At 42.2% G+C, this 14945-nt stretch overlaps 1 protein-coding gene across 2 annotated transcripts in view; it reads left to right on the top strand.

Annotated features, from left to right (window-relative positions):
- The window catches only part of CFAP99 (cilia and flagella associated protein 99), a 210526-nt gene that overhangs the window by 97264 nt on the left and 98317 nt on the right, over positions 1 to 14945 (top strand). The window lies entirely within an intron of this gene.

Here is a 14945-nt window from a genome sequence, read left to right as displayed (position 1 = left end):
GAAAATTAATAAATAAAAATTTAAAAAAAAAAAAGAAGTTACAGAGTAATACTTTTAAAACCAGTAGGAGGAAATATTTTTTCACTCAGAGAATAGTTATGCTCTGGAACACATTACCAGAGGATGTGGTAAGAGTGGTTAATGTAGCTGGTTTTGAAAACGGCTTGGACAAGTTCCTGGAAGAGTCCATAGTCTGCTGTTGATTCAGACATGGGGAAGCCACTTCTTGCCCTGGATCGGTGGCATGGCATGCTATTATTTGGGTTTTTGCCAGGTACTTGTGACTTAAATTGGCCTCCATGAAGATGGGATACTGGGCTAAATGGACCATTGGTCTGACCCAGTAAGACTATTCTTATGTTCTTATGTATTGGCACTAATTTTTCAATTATTGATATGGGTTGAACTTCTGGGTTGAATATTTAAATGAGCTGCTAACAAGTAAAAATATGTTAACTTCAGAAACTGCCTCATTAGGAATGATTTTTATAACAATTCAATGCAAAACTGTAACTACACTTCCCTCTCCGAATCCACGGATTCAGTTGTATGCAATTTTAAAACAAAAAACCTATTTAAATTTTTTGGGCTATTTTAAGCCCTGTAAGCCCCCCCCCCCCCCCCCTTTAGCCTTACCTGATGGTCTAGTGGGTTATCAAGGCAAGAGCGATCTTCCCACACTCCTGACCTATGCAGATCACTCATAGGAAATTGCTCGAGAGACTACGGGAGCTCAAGGCAGCCATTTCCTGTCGGCAATCTGTGTGGATAGATCGCTCCTGCCCCGAAAACCCACTAGACCACTAGGTAAGGCTTAAGGGGGGGCTTACAGGGCTTAAAATAGCCGGGGAAAGCGGGAGTTAGGGGTAGAACTGGCCTAAATATTATTTGCATTTTTTTAATATTCGCAGGCCGGCTCTGCCCCTAACCCCTGTGGATACAGAGGGAGAAGTGTACACTAGAGAATGACACGGGGAAAATTTCTGTCCCCGTCACTGCCCCGTCTCCGGACCACCATCCTCTTCACCGTCCCGTCCCCGCCGTCCCCTTCACCGCCCCGTCCCCGTCTCTGCCGTCCCCTTCCCCGCCCCGTCACCGTCCCCACTCTCCCTTTCACCTCCCCGTCCCCGTCTTCAGCGTCTTCTCATCTCCATCCCCCCACCCCCAACACCCTTCACGCGGTCCAGCAGCTCCCTCCCTCCGGCCAGCCATGCATTTCTCTCCCTCTTACCTTCTCTTGTGGCGAAACTGACAATTTGTATAAGGCTATGCGCTGTATTACAGCTGAAGCCTTGAAGTTGCGTCGGGTTGCCTGCTAGAAAAGTCTCCTTCAATTCAACCGGAAACAGGAAGTTGCGTCAGAGGAGATTTTTCCAGCAGGCAACGCGGCGCAACTTCAAGGCTCTGGCTGTAATACAGCTCATAGCCTTATAGAAATCACCAGTTTCAACAAGAAAAGGTAAGGGAAAAGGAGAGAGGGAGGGAGATGCATGGCCGGTGGGAGAGAGGGAGCTGCCGGATCGAACGCTCGTTCACCGCACGTGCTAACCATTCACCACTCCACGGGGCGGTGAATGTCCTTGTCCCCGATCTCGTGGTGACCTTTTTTTTTTGGTCACCATTTTGGCATGTTACCCACGGCTAGCCGCAGGTTAACAACCACTGTGTCATTCTCTAGTGTACACCTCTAACCCCCACATTCTATAAATGGCGCACAAATTTCTGCATGCAATATTGTGTGTTGTCCTGAGATACATACATAACTAAATTGGCTAACAAGCCAATCAGTGCCAGTAATTGGGTGCTAACAATCAATTATTGGTGTTAATTAGGAACTATTTGGGTTTGCATGCACATCTTACCAAGTGCTATTCTATAAAGATCTTATAATGTGCAACTCACAAGCAGACATGGCCATGGGTGGGGCATAGGTTGGACAGGGGCATTCATTAAAGACGTGTGCAATATTACTGAATATTGGGGATCTGCTCCTAAATTACATGCCAAGATTTGCACCATATTTGAGATAGTGTAGATCCTTACATCCAAAGTTTGGCAAAGAAATTGACTAAGCGCTAGTCTATAATTGGCACCCACCTTAGTGTGCTGTTTATATAGCACTCCTCACTGATTTTTTTGGGGGGAACTGTTTTTTGAGCACCATATACTGAATCTAGTCCTAAATGTGTATTAAGCATATTGTGAGGGCATGAGTGGTAAAATGACAGGTGTCCCTAAGAACATTCCCTCACTCCAGCAGCAGCAAAACAAAGATAATGGCATTGCGAGGCTGCTCTGTTCATTCTCACAGCTGCTGGCTCTGCTCTGGAACTGAAAGTGTTGTCAGAAGGGGGCAGGACTGGCAACTTTGAGGATGAATAGAGAATTCCTGCACTGCCTTTATCTTTGTTTTGCTGCTGCCAGAGAGAGAGAGGGAGAGAAACACTATGGATGGAAGGGAGAGGGAGGAGTCAGGCAGTGGATGAAAAGGGAGAGAGAGGAGGTCATGTGCTGGATGGAAGAGGTAGAGGGAAGAGAGAGGGTGCAGATATTAGATGGGGGAGAGAGAAGGGGCAGATGCTAGATAGAAGGGGAGAGGAAGCAGATGCTGAATGGAAGCAGGAGAAAGAAGGAGCTATTGTAATGGTGACAAACCATTTTGTAATCAAAGTAAGTAAAAGGAAAAGAAGGTCGCTTTGGTTCTCAAAATAGTAGTTGAGAAAGTAAGGAAAAAGAGATTAGCTTTCATAAATTACAAAAAACATCACAGAAAGACAGGCAAAAATATGTGGAAAGGTTCGAGAGGTTGGTCCAGTAGTCAGGAAAGCAAAGATGCAAATGGAAGAAAAAAATAGCGGACAAGGTAAAACAAGGAGACAAGATTTTTTAAAAGATATATTAGTGATAGGAAGAAGTGCATAAGTGGCTGAATTGCTTAAGAAATTTTTTTTTCTGTGTTCACAGCTGAAATGCTGGGAATGAGACCACAGAAAACAAAAGCAAATAGGACTGGAGGTGTGGTAGACCCTGATCAATTTTCAGAGGGTTGTGTTTGTGAGGAGCTCACTAAACTAAAGGTGGATAAAGTGATTGGGACGGATGGTGTACATCCAAAAATACTGAGAGAACTTAGGGAAGTTCTGTCGGCTGACCTTTTCAATGCTTTTCTAGAGTCAGGAGTGATACTGGAGGATTAGAAAAGGGTGGATGTGGTCCCTCTCCACAAAAGTGGAAGTAAGGAAAATGTAGAGAACTACAGGCTGGTAAGTCAGACTTCTATAAACATACAAACATAATGGCAGATAAAGGCCAAATGGCTCATCTGGTCTGCCCATCCGCAGTAACCATTATCTCTTTCTCTCTCCAAGAGATCCCATGTGCCTATCCCAGGCCCTTTTGAATTCAGACACAGTCTCTGTCTCCACCACCTCTTCTGGGAGACTGTTCCATGCATCTACCACCTTTTCTGTAAAAAAAGTACTTCCTTAGATTACTCTGGAGCCTATCACCTCTTAACTTCATCCTGTGCCCTCTCATTGCAGAGTTTACTTTCAAATTAATAAGACTCGACTCATGTGCATTTACATTACATAGGTATTTAAACGTCTCTATCATATCTCCCCTCTCCCGCCTTTCCTCCAAAGTATACAGATTGAGATCTTTAAGTCTGTCCTCATACACCTTATTATGAAGACCACATACCATTTTAGTAGCCTTCCTCTGGACTGACTCCATCCTTTTTATTTCTTTTTGAAGGTGTGGCTTCCAGAATTGTACACAATATTCTAAATGAGGTCTCACCAAAGTCTTATACAGGGGCATCAATACCTCCTTTTTCATACTAGCCATACCTCTCCCTATGCAACCTAGCATCCTTTTAGCTTTTGCCGTCACCTTTTCAACCTGTTTGGTCACCTTAAGATCATCATATACAATCACACCCAAGTCCCACTCTTTTGTCGTGCACATAAGCACTTCACTTCCTAATCTGTACCGTTCCCTTGGGCTTTTGCAGCCTAAATGTATGATCTTGCATTTCTTAGCATTAAATTTGAGCTGCCAAATTTCAGACCATTCTTCAAGCTTCACCAGGCCTTTCTTCATGTTATTCACACCATCCGGCATTCTATTCTATTGCAGATTTTGATAAGAGGCAAATCTTACCCGACAATCCTTCAGTAATATCGTTTATAAAAATGTTAAAAAGAACAGACCCAAGAACAGAACCTTGAGGCACACCACTGGTAACAACCCTTTCCTCAGAGCGATCTCCATTGATCACTACCCTCTGTTGCCTTCCACTCAACCAGTTCTTGACCCAGCCCGTCACTTTGGAATCCATCCCAAGGGTACTCAGTTTATTTATTAGACATCTGTGTGAAACACTGTCAAAGGCTTTGCTAAAATCTAAATACACCATGATTGAAACATTTAAGTACCTCACGGGACGTGTCGAAGTGGAAGATGATATTTTCTTTCTCAAGGGACCCTCGGCCACAAGAGGGCACCCGCTCAAACTCAGGGGCGGAAAATTTCATGGCGACACCAGAAAGTATTTCTTCACAGAGAGAGTGGTTGATCATTGGAACAAGCTTCCAGTGCAGGTAATCGAGGCAGACAGCGTGCCAGACTTTAAGAATAAATGGGATACCCATGTGGGATCCCTACGAGGGTCAAGATAAGGAAATTGGGCCATTAGGGCATAGACAGGGGGTGGGTAAGCAGAGTGGGCAGACTTGATGGGCTTTAGCCCTTTTCTGCCGTCATCTTCTATGTTTCTATGTTTCACATCTAGCACACATCCTCTATCCAATTCTCTAGTCACCCAAAGAAATTGATCGGATTTGTCTGACAAGACCTACCTCTTGCCTCCAGTCCTGTAATCCACAGGATTCCAGAAACTTGACCATTCTCTGTTTTAAAAGTGTTTCCATTAATTTACTTACCACAGAAGTCAGACTTACCGGCCTGTAATTTCCTACTTCTTCCTTACTTCCACTTTTGTGGAGAGGGACCACATCTGCCCTTCGTCAGTTCTCCAGTACCATTCCTGACTCTAGAGACTCATTGAAAAGGTCAGTCAATGGAACTACCAAAAACTTCCCTAAGTTCCTTCAGTACTCTCAGATGTACACCATCCGGCCCCATCGCTTTGTCTACCTTTATTTTAGCTAGCTTTTCACGAACACAACCCTATGAAAATCGATCAGGGTCTATTACTCCTATATCCCTATTCACGTTTGTCTTCTGCGGTCCCGCTCCAGGCGCTTCAGCTGTGAATAGAATAGAAATATCTGTTAAGCAATTGGGCCTTTTCTTTATTAGCTTCTACATATTCCTCCCCTTCACCTTTGAGTCTCACAATGCCACTTTTGCACTTCTTCCTATCACTAATATATCTAAAAAATGTCTTGTCTCCCCATTTTACCATATCAGCTATTTTTTCTTCCATTTGCATCTTTGCTTTCCTGACTACAAGACTAGCCTCTCTTAACTTTTCCAGATATTTTTGCCTGTCTTCCTCTTTCTGCGATCTTTTGTAGTTTATGAAAGCTAACTTCTTATTCCTTACCTTTTCAGCTACTACTTTTGTGAACCAAAGTGGCCTTCTTTTCCTCTTACTTTTTTTTTTTTATACAAAATTTAACAATTTATAATATCAAACGATACCAAAGAAAAAGGATTATTTCACAAAATTTACCTAATCTGAGGACGTCGGTGGAGACTTGCCTTGCTTCCCTAGTCTCCTGCAGCAGCGTCGGGCTTGGTGGATTCGGGCAGGCACTGCCAGAGACAGACCCGTGAGATCACTGGGTCCGTCTCTTCCTGATTGATTTCTCCTGCTTTAAAAACCAGACCGCTGCCGCGGTTGAACTGGGAGCCATCCTTTACCTAATCTGAGGACATCGGTGGAGACTTGCCTTGCTTCTCTAGTCTCCTGCAGCAGCGTCGGGCTTGGTGGATTCGGGCAGGCACTGCCAGAGACAGACCCGTGAGGTCACTGGGTCCGTCCCTTACTGATTGATTTCTCCTGCTTTAAAAACCAGACTGCTGCCGCGATTGCGGCCGCAGGGCGTGGCCGAAGGGGAAGCCCTGCCCCTTGGGAGCCCCTTGGAGCAACGTGGAGCCGGGGAGCAAGAATCAGGTTGTATAACTTTATATTATGGGGAAAAGGAAAATTAAGCCCAAGAGCTCAACACCTGTTGTTTCTGGACCAATGGACAGGCATTTGTCTTTATCCACAGAGAATCCACCACAACTTTCTCGTGACATGAACTCTCCCATGTCGGGCGCATTGCTGAGTCCCCTAGAAAGGACCCCCCCCTTCACCCAGTATCTAGTGATAGCGGGAAGATCATTCCCGCTAGTTCCACTGAATTTGTGGTCCCCTCTGTGCAAACAAGTAAATTGATTTTTTCTGATATACCTAAACTACCTGAATTTTCAGGTGCTGCAGAGGGTCAACCACTTGCAGTGGAAATACAAGATATTACCCTTAAAGATTTATGGTTAGGTATTTCTCCTGTTGAAGGGTTTCTCAGAGAATCAATGAAACAAACTTTGGACTATTCACAATCTGTTTCTCAAAAGTTTTTGAATGTGGATTCCAATTTAAGTTGTTTAGATAAAAGATTATGTGTGATAGAAACGCAAAGTAATACATTGCAAGCTGTCTCAGTATCTGCTGTTAAGGATTCTACATTGTTGTATTCTAAAATGGAAATGTTGGAAAATATGAATAGGGTGAGGAATCTCCGCTTGGTTAATTTCCCAGTGACTCATTTATTATCTCCTGAAATATTGTTAAGGAAATTTCTTAAAGAGATACTGGGATTACCCAATGCAGAGACCTTTCCAATTAATAATTATTATTATATTCCGCAAAAAAAAAAATACAATCCAACCAGAAGGAGGATCATCTGGTCACAAATGGAATAAATTTGACAGAATTTTGGGAAGATAGTCAAGATGTGATTCAGAGTAGATCCACCATGGTAATAACATGCATGAGTCAGATAGATAAGACGTTGATAATGAAACTTTATTTTAAAAACAGATTAACTAAATTTTGTGGAGATTTAGTTAGGATTTTTCCTGATGTCTCGAGAGCTACGCAGTTTAGGAGGAAAGAATTTTTGAAATTGAGAGAAAGAGTTTTAGCTCTTGAGGCATCATTCTATTTAAAATTTCCATGTACAATGTCTTGTTCAATTACAAGACATTGAATATGTATTTTGGGATCCCATCCAATTGCAACAATTTCTAATGGCTAGAGAACAGAAATGAGGTTTGTTGGTTTAATGTTTCATTACTGAGAATAAGGAGGAAAGTCAGAGTCCTCAAAATAATGGAATGGTTAGGATTCGATGAATCAGTAACCAATTCTTAGTTTCCTTTATATTTAAATGTTAGTTGATCTTTAGGTTTGACTCCCCAAATTTTGTGGGCATGAAAAGGAATTTTGTACTGTATGTATAATTACTGTAAAATTTCCTCTTACTTTTATTTACTTGCCTCACAAAAAGGTTTGTCGCCCTTACAGTCACTCTTTTCAGTTTTGCCCACTGTATTTCCACTCCTTCCAGACGTTCTCATCCAGACAATAATTCTTTGATGTAAACCTCCATCCGAACAAAGTGAGTTTTTTTAGTTAAGTAAATTAATGGAAATGCTTTTAAAACAGAGAATAGTTTCTGGAATCCAGTGTTTTACAGGACCCGAGGCAACATGGATATACTAGAGGCAGGTCTTGTCAGACAAATCTGATCAATATTTTTGTCTGAGTGACCAGAGAATTGGATATGTGGTGTATTTAGATTTTAGCAAAGTCTTTGATAGTGTTCCACACAGGCACCTAATAAATAAACTGAGTGTCCTCGGTATAGGCCCGACAATGGGTCAGGAAATGTTTGAGTGGAAGGTGACAGAAGATAGAAGTCAATGGAGATTGCTCTGAGGAAAAGGATGTTACCAGTTGTGTGCCTCAAGGGTCAGTTCTTGGGCTTGTTTGGTTTTTTGAGGGTTTTTTTTTACATTTTTGTAAGCAATATTGCTGAAAGGCTGACTGGTAAGATTTGCCTCTTCAGATGATACCAAAATCTGCAATAGAGTAGAAGCCCCTGATGTTGTGAAAAATGAGGAAGGAACTAGCGAAGCTTGAGGAATGGTCTGAATTTGGCAGGTAAGATTTAATACTAAGAAATGCAAGGTCATGCATTTGGGCTGCAGAAACCAAGGGAATGGTACAGTTTAGAGGGTGAAGAACTTTTGTACACGAAAGAGGAGTGGGATTTGGGTGTGATAGTATGTGATGATCTTAAGATGGATAAACAGGTTGAAAAGGCGGTGGCGAAAGCTAGGAAGATGCTAGGGTGCACAGGGAGAGGAATGGCCAATAGGAAAAAGGAGGTATTGATGCCCTTGCATAAGACTCTGGTGAGATCTCATATAGAATATTGTGTACAATTCTGGAGACCACACTTTCAAAAAGATATAAATAGGATGGAGTCAGTCTAGAGGAAGAGCAAATAAGATGATTGATGGACTATGTCATAAGGTGTATGTATACATTGGAGGAAATATGGGAGAGGGAAGACGTGATATAGTATATAAAGTCTCTGTGGCATAAATAAACTTGAGGTGAGTCTCTTTCAATTGAAAGAAAACTCCAGAGTGAGAGGGTATAGAATGAGTTAATAGGAGTAATCTGAGGAAATACTTTTATTTTATAGAAAGGGAGGTAGATATGTGGAATAATCTCCCAGGAGGTTTTTGCCAAGAATTTGAGACCTGGATTGACCTGGATACTGGGCTAAATGGACCATTGGTCTGACCCAGTAAGGCTATTCTTATATGCTTATGTGGTGGAGACAAGGACTGTGTCAAGAAAGAATGGGACAGGCTCGAGGATTGAGGAGATAGTAGATGCTACCTGACTCCTCTTTCTCCATTTGGCCTTTATCTGCCATCATGTTTCTATGTAGGTCAGGCACTGGATGGAAGAAAGAGGGATCGGGCACTGAATGGAAGGGAAGAGAAAGATGGTACAGATGCTGGATGGAAGGGGAGAGGGATGGGCAGATGCTGGAAGGGAGAGAGAAGGAAAATGCTGGATGGAAGGGAGAGAGAGGAGGTCATGTACTAATGGTAGGGGAGGGGTGAGAGAGGGGTCAGGTACTAAATGGAAGGGAGGATAGAGAGGGGGTAGATGCTGTATAGATGGGGGAGAAGCAGACACTGAATGGAAGGGAGGGGAGGGACAGATGCTGAATTGAAGGAGGAGAGGGGAGGTCAGGCACTGAATGGAAGGGGGAGAAAGAGTAGGGACAAATGCAGGATGGAAGGGTAGGGAAGAGAGGGAGGGGAAGATCCTGGATGGGGGAGATAATAGATGGAAAGGGGAGAAGAGAAGAGGGAGCAGACACTGGATAGAAGAGGAAGAGAGAAGGAGCAGATGCTAGATGGAAGTGGGAGGCATGGTCAAATGCTGGATGGGGAGAAGAAAGAGTAGGCGAGAGTGATAAATAAGAGGAAGTGAAATAGAGCCAGAGTGAGGGGAAGAGATGGCAAGTTGTAGGTAAAAGGAGGGAGGGTCTGTAGACTGTATAGTAGGAAAGAATTAAAGCTAGGCAGAGGCAAAAAAATAAATTGAAGAAAGTGGAAAAGGAGAAGAGAAAAATGGCAATTTTATAGGAAATCTTGGCAAGAGAGTTAAGAGAAAAATAGGGAATGCAGAAACCAGAGACTGGGACCAGCATATTTAGAAAAATTAAATGACCAGACAACAAAGGTAGAAAATGAATTTTATTTTTAATTTAGGATAAAGTAGTGTGGTAACTGTAATAATAAACATTAATAAATAATGAAAAGGGAAATAAGGTGATATCTTTTTATTGGACTAATTTTAAGGAGACCAAATCCACCTTCCTCATGTCAGAACAGGGTACCATAACAGCTGCATACTGTCCTCATCTGAGGAAAGAAGTTTTGGCCTCTAATAGCTAATTGAAAAATATATTCAGTCCAATAAAATGGTATCATATTACTCTAATTTTGTTTTATTTCTATTTGTTAACCTATAGTGTAATGATGGTTGATGCCAGATGCCAGAGAGTAGTGGTACATGGAATTCACCCAGAGGAGGGACAGGTGAGTAGTGGAGTGCCTCAAGGATCGGTGCTGGGACCGATTCTGTTTAATATGTTTGTGAGCAACATTGCTGAAGGGTTAGAAGGTAAGGTTAGCCTTTTTGCAGATAATACCAAGATTTGTAACAGAGTGGACACCCCAGAGGGAGTGGAAAACTTGAAAAAAGATCTACAAAAGTTAGAAGAATAGTCTAGCATCTGGCAACTAAAATTCAATGTGAAGAAGTTCAGAGTGATACATTTAGGGGCTAGAAATCCAAGAAAACCATATGTGCTGAGAGGTGAGAGGCTGATAAGCACAGATGGAGAGAGGGACCTTGGGGCGATTGTGTCTGAGAATCTAAAGGCATCTAAACAGTGTGATAAGGTGATGGTTGTACCCAGAAGGATGATAGGCTTTATAGAAAGAGGAGTAACCAGCAGAAGAAGGGAGGTGTTGATGCCCCTGTATAGGTCATTGGTGAGGCCACACTTGGAGTATTGTGTTCAGTTTTGGAGACTATATCTGGTGAAAGATATAAAAAGACTTGAAGTGGTCTAGAGGAAGGTTTGAACCAAAAGTAGTATGAGAAGAGACTGGAAGACCTAAATATGTATACTCTGGAGGAGAGGAGGGAAAGGGAGATATGATACAGACGTTTAAATACTTGAAAGGTATTAATATAGAACCAAATCTTTTCCAGAGAAGAAAAAAATGGTAAAACTAAAGAGCATAATTTGAGGTTACAGGGAGGAAGACTTAGGAGCAATGTTAGGAAATTCTTCTTTACCTAGAGGGTGGTAGATGCCTGGAATACCCTCCCAAGAGAGTGGTGGAAAGGAAAACGGTGATGGAATTCAAAAAAGCATGGGATAAAAATAGAGGATCTCTATTTAGAAAACAAATGATGTAAATTAAAAAACTAAGGTCGGTATTGGAAAGACTTGCACAGTCTGTGTCCCACATATGGTGATATATGGGCTGGGGTGGGCATCATTGGGAACTCCACTAACTTGGAACATGAGGATGTTACTGGCCAGATTTTATGGTAGATATTCTGAAAACAACAGGATGGTTGGATAGGCTGGAGTGAGCTTGGACGGCAACTTCAGCATTTGGAACCTAGGACAATATCAGACTTTACAGTCTATGGCCCAGAAATATCAAAGAGACAAGTTAATTTAATCATGTATTTTTTAATGGGTATAACTTATAGGCAGACTGAATGGCCCTTTCAGGTCTTTATCTGTCGTCATTTACTATGTTACTTCTGCTATCTTTATATTTTACACAGTATGGAGAATGGGCTGGAGAATTTAGGGGAGAGGGGCTGTAGAGACCATCAGGAAAGGGGGCTGGAAAGCACGGGGGGGCTGTAGAGGAAAGCATTGGGGAGTGGACTGTCCCAAATGTTGTTTATAGCCCATTATCAGTAGTGAAAAATATTTTAGTAGCTTGGCAATTTTCATTCTTCAGATACTGCATGAACCTTTTTGAGTTAATTAGATATGTAATGGTACAGCTGAATTAAATATTATTAAACCAATAGATGGAATTCCTTTTAAGGCAGCAGTCATTGGGGGCTGAGAAAGGACTGGTTTATATATGTGATAATCTGTATTTGGTGTCATAATACTAGATTGGCATTTCATATGTTGTATTTGACAAATGCCATAAAGGATCCGGCCTTTTCTGTTTCATTGGATGCAGAGAAGGCCTTTGATCGAGTGGAATGGACCTTCATGTATCAAGCGATGGATTGGTTTGGTATAGGTTCAGGATTTATACAAATAATACAAGCGTTGTATAACTCCCCTGCTGCTAGATTGTATATTAATAATACTTTTTCAGAAAGGTTTATCTTACAGAGGGGGGTTAGACAAGGTTGTCCCTTGTCTCCTTTGCTTTTTGATATTGTTTTGGAACCCTTATTGTTAGCTATACAACAAGTGAAGGAGATACAGGGTATTCCGCTGTCAGATAGAGAATATAAAGTATCGGCATATGCGGATGATATATTGCTTCATTTGAGAAATCCAGAAACAACCATTCCATGCTTGCTTGAATTGATTGAGAAATTTGGGAAATTTTCAGGGTATAAAATAAATTGGAATAAATCAGAAATTCTTCCACATTGTACGAAAGGATTATTTGACCCATTTTCTTTTATTTGGAAAGAAGATGGTTTAAAATACTTAGGAATTTGGATTGCAAAAACAGTGGAAGATACAATGAAAGTTAATGAAAAAATTTATTACAGAAGGTGACAGAAATGTGTGAGCAATGGAATCCTTTACATTTATCTTGGTGGGGGAGAGTATAAACTGTTAAAATGATGATTTTACCTGTAGTTTGTTACCAAATGGGCATGATACCAATTTTTTTTCAGGGGTCTTTTTAAAAAAATTGGATAGGGTTCTAACAAAATTTATTTGGCTGGGTAAAATTCCTAGAATTGCTTTAGTGTCTTTTTATTACATTTTAAATAGTAGAATGGGGTTGATTAGCCTTGTATTAGCTGCAGAAAGAGAGAGAGAAAGAGAGAATGCCTTTCAGAACATGGCATTAAGAAATGCAAATATTTCAGTGGTTGTGAGGAAGAGATGTCTCCAACTCTGATATTGTTCAGCAAGCAAATCTTTATTGGGGCTATAATGCTTGCTGAACAATATCAGAGTTGATGACATCTCTTCCTCATGAGTCTTGTGTTTGGATTGTTGCTCTCATTGCTGAGGAATGGATTTGGTTTAATTTTGTGGTTACCATTATATATTGTTAAGATTTTATTGCATGTATATGAAAAATCATTACAATTAGTACTATTTTTTTATTTTTTTTTTTTAAATTCTTTATTCCTTTTTAATCATTCAACAAGTGAACAAGAAAAACCATACATAGTCTCAGAAACAACACTTGATAAATCCATGAAGACAATAACAATTGTATATATATATAAACCCATAACCCACCCTCCCTCCCAACACTATTTTTCTTTATTCATTTTTAACCTCTCATCAAGTGTACAAGTGTACACTTGAAAAACTTATCATTATACTCTATTAACATAAAAGAAATCCTTACCCTACCCTCCCTCCATCCCTATTAATTATTTTATTTCAACACTTTGTCCAAACAACCCCTTCCCCCTCCCTTCCTTAAATGGTGCATCTTTAAAAGAAAAATGGTATCTATTAATTACAAAACAATGTTAATGGCTCCCATATTTTAATAAAACTTTTATAATTTCCATTTTGTACCGCTATTGAACGTTCCATGTTATATAAATGACATAGCGAATTCCACCAAAAATTAAAGTTAAGTCTGGTATGATCTTTCCAATTATTAGTAATATGTTGAATGGCAACTCCTGTCATAATCAATAAAAGTTTGTTATTATTCGCCGATATCTGACTTTTTTTTCTCATAGACATGCCAAATATCATAGTATCATAAGTTAACGCTACAGGATTTTCTAACAAACAATTTATTTGATCCCAGATTGATTTCCAAAAGGCCAAGAAATCTAATATAATAAAATGGTAGGACGCGCATGCGCACTAAAAAAATCGTGTTCCCTGATCCCGTCGCGGAAACACGATTGTGCATGCGCGGGTTTTACGTCACCACACTCTGTTCCTCCTCCACCATGCCACGCCAGCCATGCCTGCCACCGGCCTCAAGCTCCTGGGGGCCCCATGTCCGGCACCGACCTCGAGCTCCTTGGGGCCGGCGATGCGAGCCGCCCGGCCGGTGCTGAGGCCCCACCTCCCGCCCTACACGCTCTTCAATTCCTCCAGGCAGTGGCAGACCAAGCAGGACCCGATCGGACACCAGGGTTCTACACACTCGCGGAACCCAAACTAATGTTCACAAAGAATTAATTTTTAAGTTCAGCAGACCCCAAGGTAATGTTGTGGCCGAAGTTATTTTTTAAGTTCTAAGTCGCTGTGCAACCCCCCCCCCCAACTGGAGATCGCCGCTCTCCCCCCCTCCCTCCCGGAGATCGCCGCTCCCACCCGCTCCCACTGTGAAAACCCCCCCTCCCAACTGGAGATCGCCGCTCCCACCCGCTCCCATTGTGCAAACCCCCCCCCAACTGGAGATCGCCGCTCTGACCCCCCTCCAACTGGAGATCGCCGCTCTCACCCGCTCCCACTGCGCAAACCCCCCCCCCCATGGGAGGATGCGCCGCAGCAAAGTGCTGCTCAGGTACTGGAGGGGGAGAGACATATCGCTTCTGCACCGGTACAAACATCCCTCCAGTGTTGGCACTCGCTGCACGTTAAACAGGCTGCTTCGGCCTTTCTCCTGCAGTTGAGTCCCTTTGCTGCGTCACTGATTACATCATCAATGACGCAACAGAGAGCCTCAACGGCAGAAGAAAGCCGAAACAGCCTGTTTAACGTGCAGCAACTGCCAACGCTGGAGGGAGGTTTGATATTAAAGTCTTGCTAGGAGGGTCGCAGAGTCAGCGGGGGTTGGGCTGGGAGGGGAGAGAAGCGTCTGCCTCGGGTGCTTCAGGCAGCAGCAGCGTTTACAATTCGCTGCTGTTGCTGGCTTCAGGCCTTCCTCTCTGGCCGGTCCTGCCTACTTCCTGTTTTCATGAAGACAGGACCGGCCAGAGAGAAAGACCTGAAGCCAGCAACAGCAATGAATTGTGAATGCTGCTGCTGACCAATGAAGTAGTTAAATGAGGAAAGGGAGCAGAGGGGGAGAGAATGGCTTGGAGGGAAGGAGGAAGGTATGCCAGACCAAGGCAAAAGGAAGGAGGAGATGGAGAGAGGCCATATGGGAGAGAAAGAGAGAGATAGAAAGAG

The sequence above is a fragment of the Geotrypetes seraphini genome, chromosome 1 (genome assembly GCF_902459505.1).
Source record: "Geotrypetes seraphini chromosome 1, aGeoSer1.1, whole genome shotgun sequence".
Taxonomy (NCBI): domain Eukaryota; kingdom Metazoa; phylum Chordata; class Amphibia; order Gymnophiona; family Dermophiidae; genus Geotrypetes; species Geotrypetes seraphini.
Note: the sequence above shows the minus strand (reverse complement) of the source record. Positions and strands in the feature narration are given on the sequence as shown.